Source organism: Orycteropus afer, unplaced genomic scaffold (genome assembly GCF_000298275.1).
Source record: "Orycteropus afer afer isolate SDZICR_OR568_19922 unplaced genomic scaffold, OryAfe1.0 scaffold00053, whole genome shotgun sequence".
Classification (NCBI taxonomy): Eukaryota; Metazoa; Chordata; class Mammalia; order Tubulidentata; family Orycteropodidae; genus Orycteropus; species Orycteropus afer.
The window spans coordinates 8,964,782-8,977,418 of NW_006921640.1; positions in this window are offsets into that span (position 1 = coordinate 8,964,782).

Here is a 12,637-nt window from a genome sequence, read left to right on the forward strand (position 1 = left end):
TGAGATATTTCAAGAAACAGATGCCCCATTGGAGGCACTCACTCAGTTATGCCAAGAGATTTGGAGGACAGCTACCTGGCCAACTGACTGGAAGACATCCATATTTGTGCCCATTCCAAAGAAAGGTGATCCCACAGAATATAGAAATTATAGACCAATATCATTAATATCACATGCAAGTAAAATTATAGGCACTCATAGTTCCCATTAAAGATATCTCCTAAGGTAAAAAAGAAAAAAGCAGCAGCAGCAGCTGACTATTTTTGCTATTATCATTAAAGAAGAAAGTATGCTGGTGAGTTGGGGTTTCTGTATTAGGCTGAGTTAAATTGAAGATAAAAGTCTTTTGTTTCCCATCCTAGCCAGTAGTTTCTTTGCAGAGTGATGATCTATTATGCTTTGTTGGAGATAGAAGTCCTGGTTTTCAGACTTACTCTGCTTCCTGTGAGTTGTGGGATGATGAGTGGCTAAATTTTTAGGTTGTCTTCTTTTTTTTTTTTTTTTCAGTCTTTACAATGACAGAGTTAGTCCATTCATTCACTCATTCAAAATGTAAGTTCAGTCTTGACCATATCCCAGGCATGGTACTGCACTAGTGTCGAAACTTCTCACCACACAATATTTCCCTTTTTAGTATTTTCCCTTTGTGACCCTATTAGTTTGAAAGATTCTCTCTGCCAAATGGACTGGATGTAGTAAGTAATATGATTTTTTTTTCTCTTTAATTATATGAACAATCACAGTTGACAATCACAATTTCTGATTAGCTGGAGATAATGATTCCATCCAAAACAAAAACATCTTGTTGCTGGAGTTAGCTTCTAGAGTCATATTCCAGTAAATGTGATATTTCCATAAGGCTTTTTAAAAAATATTTATTCAAAAAAATCACAAGTTTTTAACAAGTTTATTAAGTGTCATATATGTATAAGTACACTATCATGTCTCTTCTTGTATGCTTAGTTGATAGCTTCAGAACCCCAAATGGCCAGTTGTAGTATAAAGAAGGGAGAGTGGTAACTTCTACTGTAATATCCAGGGAATTGATGTTTCTACATTCCATTTTAATAGGTCTTACCCATTATATTTTTTAAAATACTGCAAATTGTTCAGAGATGTCTATTACTACCTTTGAAGTTTGCCTAGGCATCTGGGAACTCAAGGTCAGATTGGTGAGATGGCCTCCACTCTAAATTTCTGTGGCCTGATCGTTGAAGATTGGATGAACAAAATAATATCTTTGAGCATTGTGCTTTTGGATTTGATTTTTTTAGCAGCTGCTTACCAAAGCAAGAGATTGTCTCATATCCACTTCACTAGTTATGGAAAATGATTTATCCATCCAGGACATAAATATCCCTGGAATCTTCTCAATGGGCTGTGTCGACATTTGATCATGGGCCAAATAGTTTGAGGGATCGTCTTGCTAGTTAAGTAACTGAGCTAAGATGCAAACACTTGCATTTGAAAACAACACATTTGCAGTAGGAGGTCAGGGAAAATGATGTTCTCAAAACATGCTTGAACCTTATATTCAACTTAATTGAAACACTCTCCTTCTCCTCTCACCCTATCCCCATCCCCCATTGCCTAAAGCTGCTAGTTCCAATTCCTCTTTATTCAGTGACTCCCTGGGAAAAAGTAACATTTGGCTGATAATTTGAAAATATTCATTATGAGCCTAATGTGAGTGAGAAGCACCTCAGGGCACTGAGAAGAGAACTCTAGATATTTCTTCACTTAGTATTCTTAATTTAATAACGTTTTTTGAATGTTTTGTATTGGCTAGGAGTACAATAACTTATCTGTTGTTTCCCTTGCCTTAGGAAACTTTCAGTGAGTTGATATTATAACATATATGCACAAAATCAATAGTCATGAAATTACTGTAGATAAACCAATGCATGACAACAGGCCATAATGTTTTCTATTGAAGATCGTTACTGCTAACCTTATGACATAGATGCTCTATGCCAGCCATATTCAAGAGGGGAGCCATTGATATTGGTTGGTATTTTAGAGGGTACCTAAGAGTGACATTTGGGTGAGGCCTAGAAACAAGAAATAATTAAGTGCAAAAGCTCCAGAGCATTTAGGGAAGAGAAGTAGGTAAAGGAAAATGACCCAATAGATTGTTATAAAGTTTCCTTTAGAGAGTTAATTCTTCTGGCTGCATCAACCAGATCTGTTTTCTTGAACACCTTGACCTTCATCTTTGAAATCTAGCTCTTTTAAAAAAGAATCAATAAAGTCTGCTGCATTTTCTCTGTAGTACAGTTTAATTGTGTATTCAAAGAAACTGAATCCTAAAGATTTTATTTTTAGCACAGAGAAATTTCAAAAGCTTTAAGATTCTATTATTGCTGAAAATCCTTGTCAGTTCATATTTATTAGAATAAATTACTAAAAGAACACTATGAAAATCAGAAGGAACTTTGAGAAGTCAAGTTGATAACCATAGAAACTAATATTTAATATCAAAATTAATATTTAATGATAGAAACTAATATATATCAATTGGGTATGTACCAGGAATTATGGTAAAAGCTTTGCACGCATAACTTCATTAATCTCACAAAGCCCTATGAAGGAAGTACTAGTTTCACGATAGTGTTGTTAGCTGCCATCAAGTCAGCTCCCAAATCATGGCAACTCCATGTGCAATGGAACAAAACACTACTTAATCCTGCACCTTCCTCATGATTGGTTGTGAATGGTACCATTTTAATCTGTAGGGTTTTCATTGGCTAATTTTCAGGAGTAGATCACCAAGTTTTTCTTCCTAGTCAATCTTAGTCTGGAAGCTCTGCTGAAACCTGTTTAGCATTATTGTTGTTATTGCTAGATGTTGGTGAGTCATTTTTGACTCACAGCAACCCCATGTGATAGAGTCGAACTGCCCCATAGGGTTTTTTGTTTTGTTTTGCTTTCATTCTTAATTGAAACATCTAAAAATGAAGATTCATTGCCCACTCTGTATGCTTAGCATCAGAGTGGTTGCATATAAACTTGAAATATTTTATCAGATATCTGGAAACAACATGCATACCACTGACTCTATTTCCTGGGTAGAAACCACTTTTGCGACGTTCCATAAAACAACTCACTTTATGATGGGCATTTATAAAGTTATTTAAATCGTTTTCAGTCACAGCACTTTTCTTTTGGTTTATTTTATTGTGCTTTGGGTGAAAGTTTACAGAGCAAATTGCTTTTCCATTCACACACATTTTGTTTTGTGACACTAGTTGCAATTCCCACAATGTAACCGCATTCTTCACACTTCTCTGTGTTTACTATTTTCCTTCCTCCTTCTCTCCTATCCTTTCCTGCCTTCTTAGCTTTATCCCTGGGGAAATGCTGCCCTTTTGATCTCGTGTGTTTGATTGTTCTAGTGAGTGCATTTCTTCCCGGTGTTATTATTCACTTTATAGGCCCATTTATCATTTCACTGAAAGTTGAACCATGAGGGCAAGTTCAGTTCCTCGGATTGAAGAGTATCTAAGGGCCATATCCTTGGGGGTTCCATGAATCTGTATCAGACTAGTAAGCCTGTTTTTTTTTTTTTTATGATTTTGAGTTTTGTTCTACATTTTTCTCCCAATCTATCTGAGACCTATTGTGATCCCTATTGTGGTCTCCTATTGTGATCCCTTTCAGAGAGATCAGCAGTGGTAGCTTGGCACAATCTAGTTTTTCTGGTCTCAGGGGTCATGGAGACCCTATAGGTTTTTCTTGGATGAGCCCTTAACTCTTTGCTCCCTGAAAGCTTCCACTAACTACCATGACTGTGCCTGAGGGTCATTGGCTGGGAATCAAACCTGCGTCTTCTACATGAAAGGAGAGAATACAAGATAAATTAATACTGAGAGGATAAGTAGCTTGCCCAAGACCACAATTAGAGTGGGACAAAGCTAGAATGAGCACTTATCAATACGCTTAAGCACATTTCTATACATACATATTTACTTGATATTTACCTGAAAGATAAGAACAATACAGAACAGGGAATCTTTAGAATGTTAACTGTGCTATTTGAGGAAGTAGCCTTCTCTCACCTGCTAAGGTAAAGCTTCACTTAACTAGAGAATGCACTAGGGGAATGGGCAAATTTAATTTTCTAGTTAACTAAGGATTACAAAGAGGACGCTGGTAGTTCAGTGGTAGAATTCTTACCTCACATGCCAGAAACCCAGGTGCAGTTGTCTGGGTTTGAGGGCAGTTAACAACAAGAATTACAAAGAAAACTTTTCCTTTAAACCTTACAGTAAATAAGGCTAAATTAAGTTTTGATCATTGCAAATCTGGGAGTATTTAAATTCAATAGAGCACATATTAATCAAGCACAAATTATATGTCAAGCTGCTTCAGACATTCTGAATATCAAAGTTGACACTATTTCTTGTAATATGACAAGTCTAGCATTGAGATCTCCAACAAGCCAATCAAGAAATCTGATCTTTGATGAAACCAGGTGCCAGCATGGCTCTTCTTGTTATTTGTCAAATTTTGAAAGATGGAATCACCTCTTGTTCAGGAATTTCACTATTAGCACTTTTATCTTCCACATAGACACTCTCTCCTCTCTTCTCAAGAAGTCAACAGAAAGGGAAACAAGATACTTTCCACAAACATGTAAAGACTTCTTAGGTACTGGATACCCCTCTCTCTTTTTTTTTTTTTTCTTAAGAAAAATACCTCTATTGATCTATACTATAAAATTGAGCACTTTAAATGGACAAATTGTTTGAAAAGTGAATTATGTCTCAAACTGGAATTTCAGTTGATGATGACTGTATCCTTCCTGGAATTACTGCACACAGTGTATCACAGGGCTCCTGCTCTTTCGGGTACCATGGAGCCCTAACATTTGGAGGGATCCTTGGAAACTTTGCTTGGGATTAGTTAGAAATTTTTATTTATCATGTGAAGTTGCCAGCTGATTTCCAACCAAAAATAGTGTTACTGAGATTGAAGGAAAGTTACCTCAATGTCGATTAAAAGGAAGGCAAAGGGACTATGAGACCAGAAGAACTAGATGGTGCCTGGCTACCACTGTCAACCACTTGGAGGGGTATCTATGTAGGAGATCCTGGATAGAGTTGGAGAACAATGTGGAACAAAACTCAACATCATAAAAAAAAAAAAAAGAAAAAGAGACCAGGTTTGCTGGCTTGATAGAGCCTGGTGGAACCCCTGTGACTATGGCCTCTAGCTGCCCTTCAGGTCTGGAATTGAACCTACTCCTGTGGCTTCCAGCCAAACAAAAGACAGGCATATGAGCTGAACATTTACATTAGGTAGATACACTCCTTGGAGAGATCAATTCTCCCATGAATAGAAGAGCTGTATATGCACAGGGAGACAGCTCAGGGGTCAGGAGTACATGGAAAGGAAGGACACAGGGAAGAGGGAACTATGGGATGGAAGTGGGAGGAGAGCAGTTGCATTGTGGGGGATTACAGTCAATGTCATAAGACAAAGTGTATGTGAGCTGCTGTATGGAAAATGAATTAGCTCTGCAAACTTCCACCCAAATCACAATAAAAAGGAAAAAAAAAAGGAAGGCAAAGGGAATTTTAGAAAGGAGGAGTTGGTCTCTGACATTGGAAGGACATTACAGACTCAGTTTAAAGAAAGTGCACAAAATCATTTCAGTGCCAGATTTGAAATAGGGGGATGAGACAAGAACCACATCCGCACACTGAAAGGAATACGTTGTGCAAATATTAGCATTTTATTTGTGTTCTATGACCTAAAAAAGTTGGTAGGCTTTCATTTAAATATCACTTGCAAATATAGTAAGTTAAATTTATGAGGCTACTCAACTCATCTTAAATATTCCAGTGCTCTTTGTAAGTTTAATAATATACTCTTATCCCTTTCAACTAAATCAATTACTCAATATAGTAGGCAGAATAATGGTTTCCAAAAGATGCCCATTTTCTAATCTTTGGAACCTGTGAATATGTTATATCGATTGGCAAAAGGGACTTTACAAATATAATTAAGGTTGTGAACCTTAAAATAGGGAGATGATACTGGATTATCTACATGGGCCCAATCTAATCACTTGAGACTTTAAAAGCAGAGAAATTCCTCCCCCTGGAATCAGAGAGAGACAGCAGAAGAGAAGGCAAGAAATGTGAGGTAGCAGTGGAGCAGAGTGATAAGCATGAGAAAGACTCCACCCATCACTGTTAACTTTTAAGACAGAGGAAGGGAATCACAAGCCAAAGAATGTGAGTGACCTCTAGAAGTTGAGAGTTCACCCACAACCCCCTCCCCCACCCCCATGAAGGAAACTGAAACATTAGTCTCACATTTGCATGGAATTGAATTCTGCCAACAGTAATCTGAAAGAGTCTGGAAGCAAATTCTTCTTCAGGTCTCCAGTAAGGAATATAACCCTGCTGACAACTTGATTTTAATTTGGTGACACTTGTACTGGGCTTCTGACATATAGAAATTGTTAGATAATGAATTTGGATTGTTTTAAGTTGCTTAAGTTTATGGTTATTGGTTAGAACCAATAGAAAACTAGTAACACTCTTTAAATTAAATTCAAAGTTTAATAATATGTCAAATTCTCACATATATTACAGATTAGCCCCAAATCAAATACAAAACATTAATTGTATGTGTTTGGTTTACTTCATCATGTCTGTGTTGTTGTTAGGTGCCACTGTGTTGGTTCTGATTCATAGTAACCCTACGTACAATAGAAATGCCCACTGTTGCACCATCCTCACAGACATTGTTATATTTGAGCCCATTGTTTCAGCCATGATGTCAATCCATCTCATTAAGGGTCTTCCTCTTTTTTGAACACCCTCTACTTTACCAAGCATGATGTCTTTCCCTAGGGACTGGTCCCTCCTGATAGCATGTCCAAAGTACATGAGATGAAGTCTCACCATCCTCACTTACTTTTATTTTTTTAAATTGGCTTCATGATAAAATCTAACTTCATTAAATGACATATACAATCCAGATCTGACTTACGTATCCAAGTACATTTCTTTTAATTTCCTTCCTGAATGTTCGATCTACCAAACCATGCCCAATCTTGCTTCTGGGTCTTTACACATCCTTTTCATTTCTAAGGAGCATTCTGACTGTTGTTTCTTCTAAGACATATTTGTTCATTCTTCTGTCAGTCCATGATATATCCAATATTCTTTGCCAACACAATAATTCAAAGACATCAATTCTGCCTTGGACTTCCTTATTCATTGTTTACCTTTCTCATGCATATGAAGTAATTGAAAATACCATGCTTGAGTCAAATGTACCTTAGTCCTCAAAGTGACAACTTTGCTTTTTAATGCTTTAAAAAGGTCTTTGCCACAGATTTGCCCAATGAAATATGTTGTTTGATTTCTTGACTGCTGTTTCCATGGGTGTTGGTTGTAGATCCAAGTAAAATAAATATTTGACAACTTCAGTCTTTCTCTGTATATCATGATATTGCTTATTGGTCCAGTTGTAAAGATTTTTGTTTTCTTTTGAAGTATAATCCATAGTGAAGGCTGTAATTTTTGATATTCATCAGTAAGTGGTTCAAGTCATCTTCCCTTTCAACAAGCAAGTTGCATATTGTAAGTTGTTAGTCTTCCTCCAATCCTGATGCCTGATTTTAATTCATATAGTCCAAATTCTCAGATTATTTTTGTTTAGCATATAGATTGAATAGGTATGGTGAGAGGCTACAACCCTGACACACACATGTCATGATTCTAAACCAGACAACATCTCCTTGTTCTATATGAATGACTGTCTTTGGGTCTATGCACAGGTTCCACATGAGCACAATTAAGTGTTCTGGAATTTCCATTCTTCATAATGTTATCCATAATTTGTTATGATCCATAAGTTGAGTGCCTTTGTGTAGCCAATAAAATACAGGTCTACATCTTTCTGGAATTCTTTGTTTCCAGCCAAGATCCATCTGACATCAGAAATAATGTCCTCATTCCACATCCTCTCCCATATCTGGCTTGAATTTCTGGAAGTTCTCTGTCCCTGTACTGCTACAACCATTTTTAAATTATCTTCAGTAAAATTATCTTCTTGTCTGTAGTTGATTGTAAATCTTCCTGGATTTGGGACACTTGCACACTTTATCATACAAAACTATTTGAGACCACCTTCCCAAGAATATTCAAAGTTACCTTTTTAGCTGGATGAGGTTACTTATCAACCAGAAATCTTGATTTGTTTATGAGATATAAAGTTATAAACTCTTAGAAAATATTTTCTCATGACCCAGGAATCTAGTTTGAATTCTTTTTATTAGCTCTGTGGCATCTGGGGACTCCAAGTCCATACCCTGTAAATAGGAATGGTTTCAAGAATGGTATCCCCAGAGTTCAAGATAAGCTCTTATCTAATTAGCATTTATCTGTAGATCAGAACTGATGAAACTATGAATAGCCAACCTAGTTTCTTCACTACAAGATTGGACTCAACAAATCTATATACTGCTTTGTTCTGAGATATATAGATTCTCCCTATCTTGCATGGACCACAATACATATTTAAATATCATGTTTGGTTTCTGTGTTTCTCTCAAAGCTGTGGTTCTTTGTAGTTTCAGGGGAAAAGTTATAGTAGTGACATAAGTCAGTACATTTACACATTGGCACTGCTATCCAGCTTTAAACAATGTTAACACCTTGTGATTTAAAAAATAATAATGTAATAATAATGTCCCATGGGAAAACTTAAATCACAAAAGAAAAAATATGCCTGCATTTTACATATTGAACAGACATAAATTCATTTGGAACATTCAAGTTTTCATTTCAAAAGAAAATAAACTTGAGATCTTTCTAAAAAATACTTGTACTCAGCAAGAATTAACCAGGTTCTTATTGAGATCACATTGCCCTGTGCTATAACAAATGCAATAGGAGAAGAAAAGTTCACAGCATACACATTTAAGACCTAGAAAAAGATATAAAGAAACATGCATTAAAACAATCAAAGAATAAATTGAAACTTTATAAACCATTATAGGAACTGCACCTAGGTGTGCAGGAAAACGGTAGAAGAATCTGTGCCAAAGAGGATCAGCTAAAGGAATGAAAGACATCTTGAAGGACTTATACAAATTTTAATGGATATGAAATGATATGAGGAAGAAGGACTTTTCTACAAATACATATGTTTGGTAATATTTCACATTTAGAATCCAGTATTATTTTATCAACCAGATATCTTGAAAAAATAGTGTAGATAAGAACAGTTCTGATCTATACAGCTCACATTTTCACTTTTGCTGTCAAAATGGCAATATCTTATAAATAGAATAAATTATGAGTATGTGCTCATTTGGTTAATAAACACATGAGCACAGGTGCACAGGGTATAAAACAAAAACAGATATGCCAGAATAAAGTTAGAGGAATAAAATGGATGCACCTGATAAATATTTATGTGAAGTTCCTCTGTTTGCTAGGAATTTATTGTCAGGAGCTTAAAATTTGGAAAAACAAAAGAATAACTTTAGAAAAGTGAAGAAATCCTTAAAGTTATGTAAAATAATATGGTCAGAAAAATATAAAGAAATCTTTAAAAAATATTCAGCAATTATTAAAAGTCCTAGTTAATTAGAAAGAGTACTTTTAAAAATGGTTTAAAAAGAAAAATGAAGTTCTGGTCCATGCCAACACATGGATGAAAACTTCATACTGAGTGAAATAAGCAATATACAAAAGGACAAATATTGTATGATCCAACTTATATAAAATATCTAGAATAGATAAATCATCAAGACAAAAGAAGTTTAATGGTAACCAGGGACTGGAGAGTTAGGGAAAGAGCTGTAAAATAGACCAACCAACCAACCAAGCAAACTAACAAACAAGCAATTCCTTTGATGCGGATATATTTCCAGCTGAAAATAGAACAGATGGACTCATTGTTGGGGAGGATGGAAGGCATTTAACAGACACAAGGGCTTTACAGGAGTTACTCAGCAGGAAAAAATCTTATTAAAAATGTTTTAAAATTACTGTTTGAATAAGAATTCTAGGAAAATTTGCCATTACTTTGATAGTTGAATTAATTTCAAAGAAATGTGTTTTATGTCTAATGGATGTGTTTACATGTCAGAGAGGAAGGCAAGCATGAGTGAGCCTCAGAAGAGGGGCAATGGCCTCCAGGGCCAGAAAGGAAACCAGTCTTGCTGGGAAACAACATATTTAACTATGAGATTCTAGGACAGGAGAAAAGGGCTATGTGTGTGTGTGTGTGTGTGTGTGTGTCTATGTGTGTGTGTGTTATAATCAGCTGGTAAAGGACTTGTCCAAAAGGATGACAATGGCATCAGAATATGCCTTGATCATTCTCTGTTCAAAAATCACAATACTGCTTGTGGGATTTGAAGACTTGAAAGGCACGATTTAGAATATCCTGATTGGAGGATCTTTTAATTTTCATTGATCTAGAGAAGTATCTAAAAGTGCTGTCGGATTGCAATACTGTACTTTACTGTATACTGTACTGGGTGGCACAAAAGTTTAAGGACTCAACTACTAACTGAACGGTTGGCATTTCAAACCCATCCAGAGGTACCATGAAAGACAGGCCTGGGGATCTGCTTCTGAAAGGTTACAGCCTTGAAAACCCTATGGAGCAGTTCTACTCTGCACACAGGGGTCATTATGGGTTGGAATAGATTTGATGGCAACTAACTACACTAGTAATTGAACCAGGCTCATCAGCTTTCAAAGTGAGCCCGGTGACCTTTATCTCTTTCATTACTTAGGCTCAGAGGATTTAGGCCTTCCATCAGTGAAACAGATTCCAAATCAAACAAAGTTTTCATTGACCCTTAAAACCTATTTTTAAAAAAACCTATGAGTAATGTAGGAGCTCTGGTAGTATAGTGCCTAAGGCACTTGACTGCTCACCAGAAGGCTGGCGGCTCAAACCCACCAGCCACTCCTTGGAAGGAAGGTTGGGCAATCCTACTTCCATAGTGATACTGCCTTGGAAACCCAAGGAGGGGTCGTTATGAGTCGGGGCCAACTCGACGGCAAACAACAAAAACAACAACAATGAGTAATGTATTTTAAGGAATGAAAAATTATAAAATTTGGATAAGTATGAAGAAGAAATAAAAATCATTGTTTATTGCAATGCCAGAGATTTAGTTTCCATGCTGAGAGTCTCTCCTCTTTGTATGTATTTAGAGGGGGTGGCTCATCTCAGTGGCTATATAAACATAATTCAATGAGTCAGTCAGCTGCAGGGATCCAGGTGAAGAGAGGGAACCCAGGCACGTCCAAAGCAGCAGGGTAGGAGAACAGGAGAGCGGAGATGAATAGGCCTGGGGACCAGGACCAACGGGAGTGAGCTGCAGGGATCCAGGTGAGGAGAGGGAACCCAGGCACACTCAAAGCAGTAGGGTGGGACAGCGGGAGAAAGGGGAGGAAAAGGCCCAGGAACCAGGACAGAGGAAGAGTCAGCTGCAGGGACCCAAGTAAGGGTTGTACAAGAGGTTTCCAAGAGGGAGACAAACTTGGCTGTTGGTTTGTCCTACCATGGTGATGTGTTGATGTGAGTTTTGAGGCTGAGCCACTGGTGTTTCAAACCCAGCAGGATGCACATGGTGCACAGGTTTCAGCCCATCTTACAGAGTGAGACAGACTAGGAAGAGGGAAGAGGCCATCCACTTCTTAAAGAACTGGCTAGGGAAAACCTTATGAATAGCAAAGAAACACTGTCTGATACATTACTGTGCAACTTTATGAATAGTCCACTTAGGTTAGAAGGCTCTCAAAATAGGACTGGGAAAGAGCTGCATCATCAGAATAAACCCAGCCTAACTCATATGGATAAGGTAAAGCTTTTGATACCTCCATTTGCTGATGTGGCACCACTCAAATTGAGGAGAAACAGCTGCAGACATCCATTAATCATTGGAACATGGAATGTATGAAGTACGAATCTAGGAAAATTGGAAGTTGTCAAAAATGAAATAGAACACATAAAGATTGATATCCTAGGCATTAGTGAGTTAAAATGGACTGTTTTGGCCATTTTGAATCAGACAACCATATGATATACTATGCTGGGAATGACAGTTTGAAGAGGAATGGCATGGCATTCATCATCACAAAGGATGTTTCTAGATCTGTCCTGAAGTACAATGCTGTCAGTGATAGGATAATATCCATATGCCTACGAGGAAGACCCATTAATATGACTATTATTCAAATTTATGCACCAACCACCAAAGCCAAAGATGAGGAAAATGAAGATTTTTATCAACTTCTGCAGTCTGAAATGGATAATTTCCACTGGTGATGTTAATTACCACTGGTGACTGGAATACAAAAGTTCGAAACAAAGAATAATCACCGGTAGTTGGAAAATTTGGCCTTGGTGACAGAAATAATGCTGGAATTCACATGGTAGAATTCTGCAAGACCAAAGACTTACTCATTGCAAACACCTTTTTTCAACAACACAAATTGTGGCTGTACATGTGGACTTCACCAGATGGAACATACTGGAATCAGATTGACTACATTTGTGGCAAGAGGTAGTGGAAAACCTCAATATCTTCAGCCAAAACCAGGCCAGGAGCTGATTGTGGAACAGACCATCAACTGCTCATATGCAA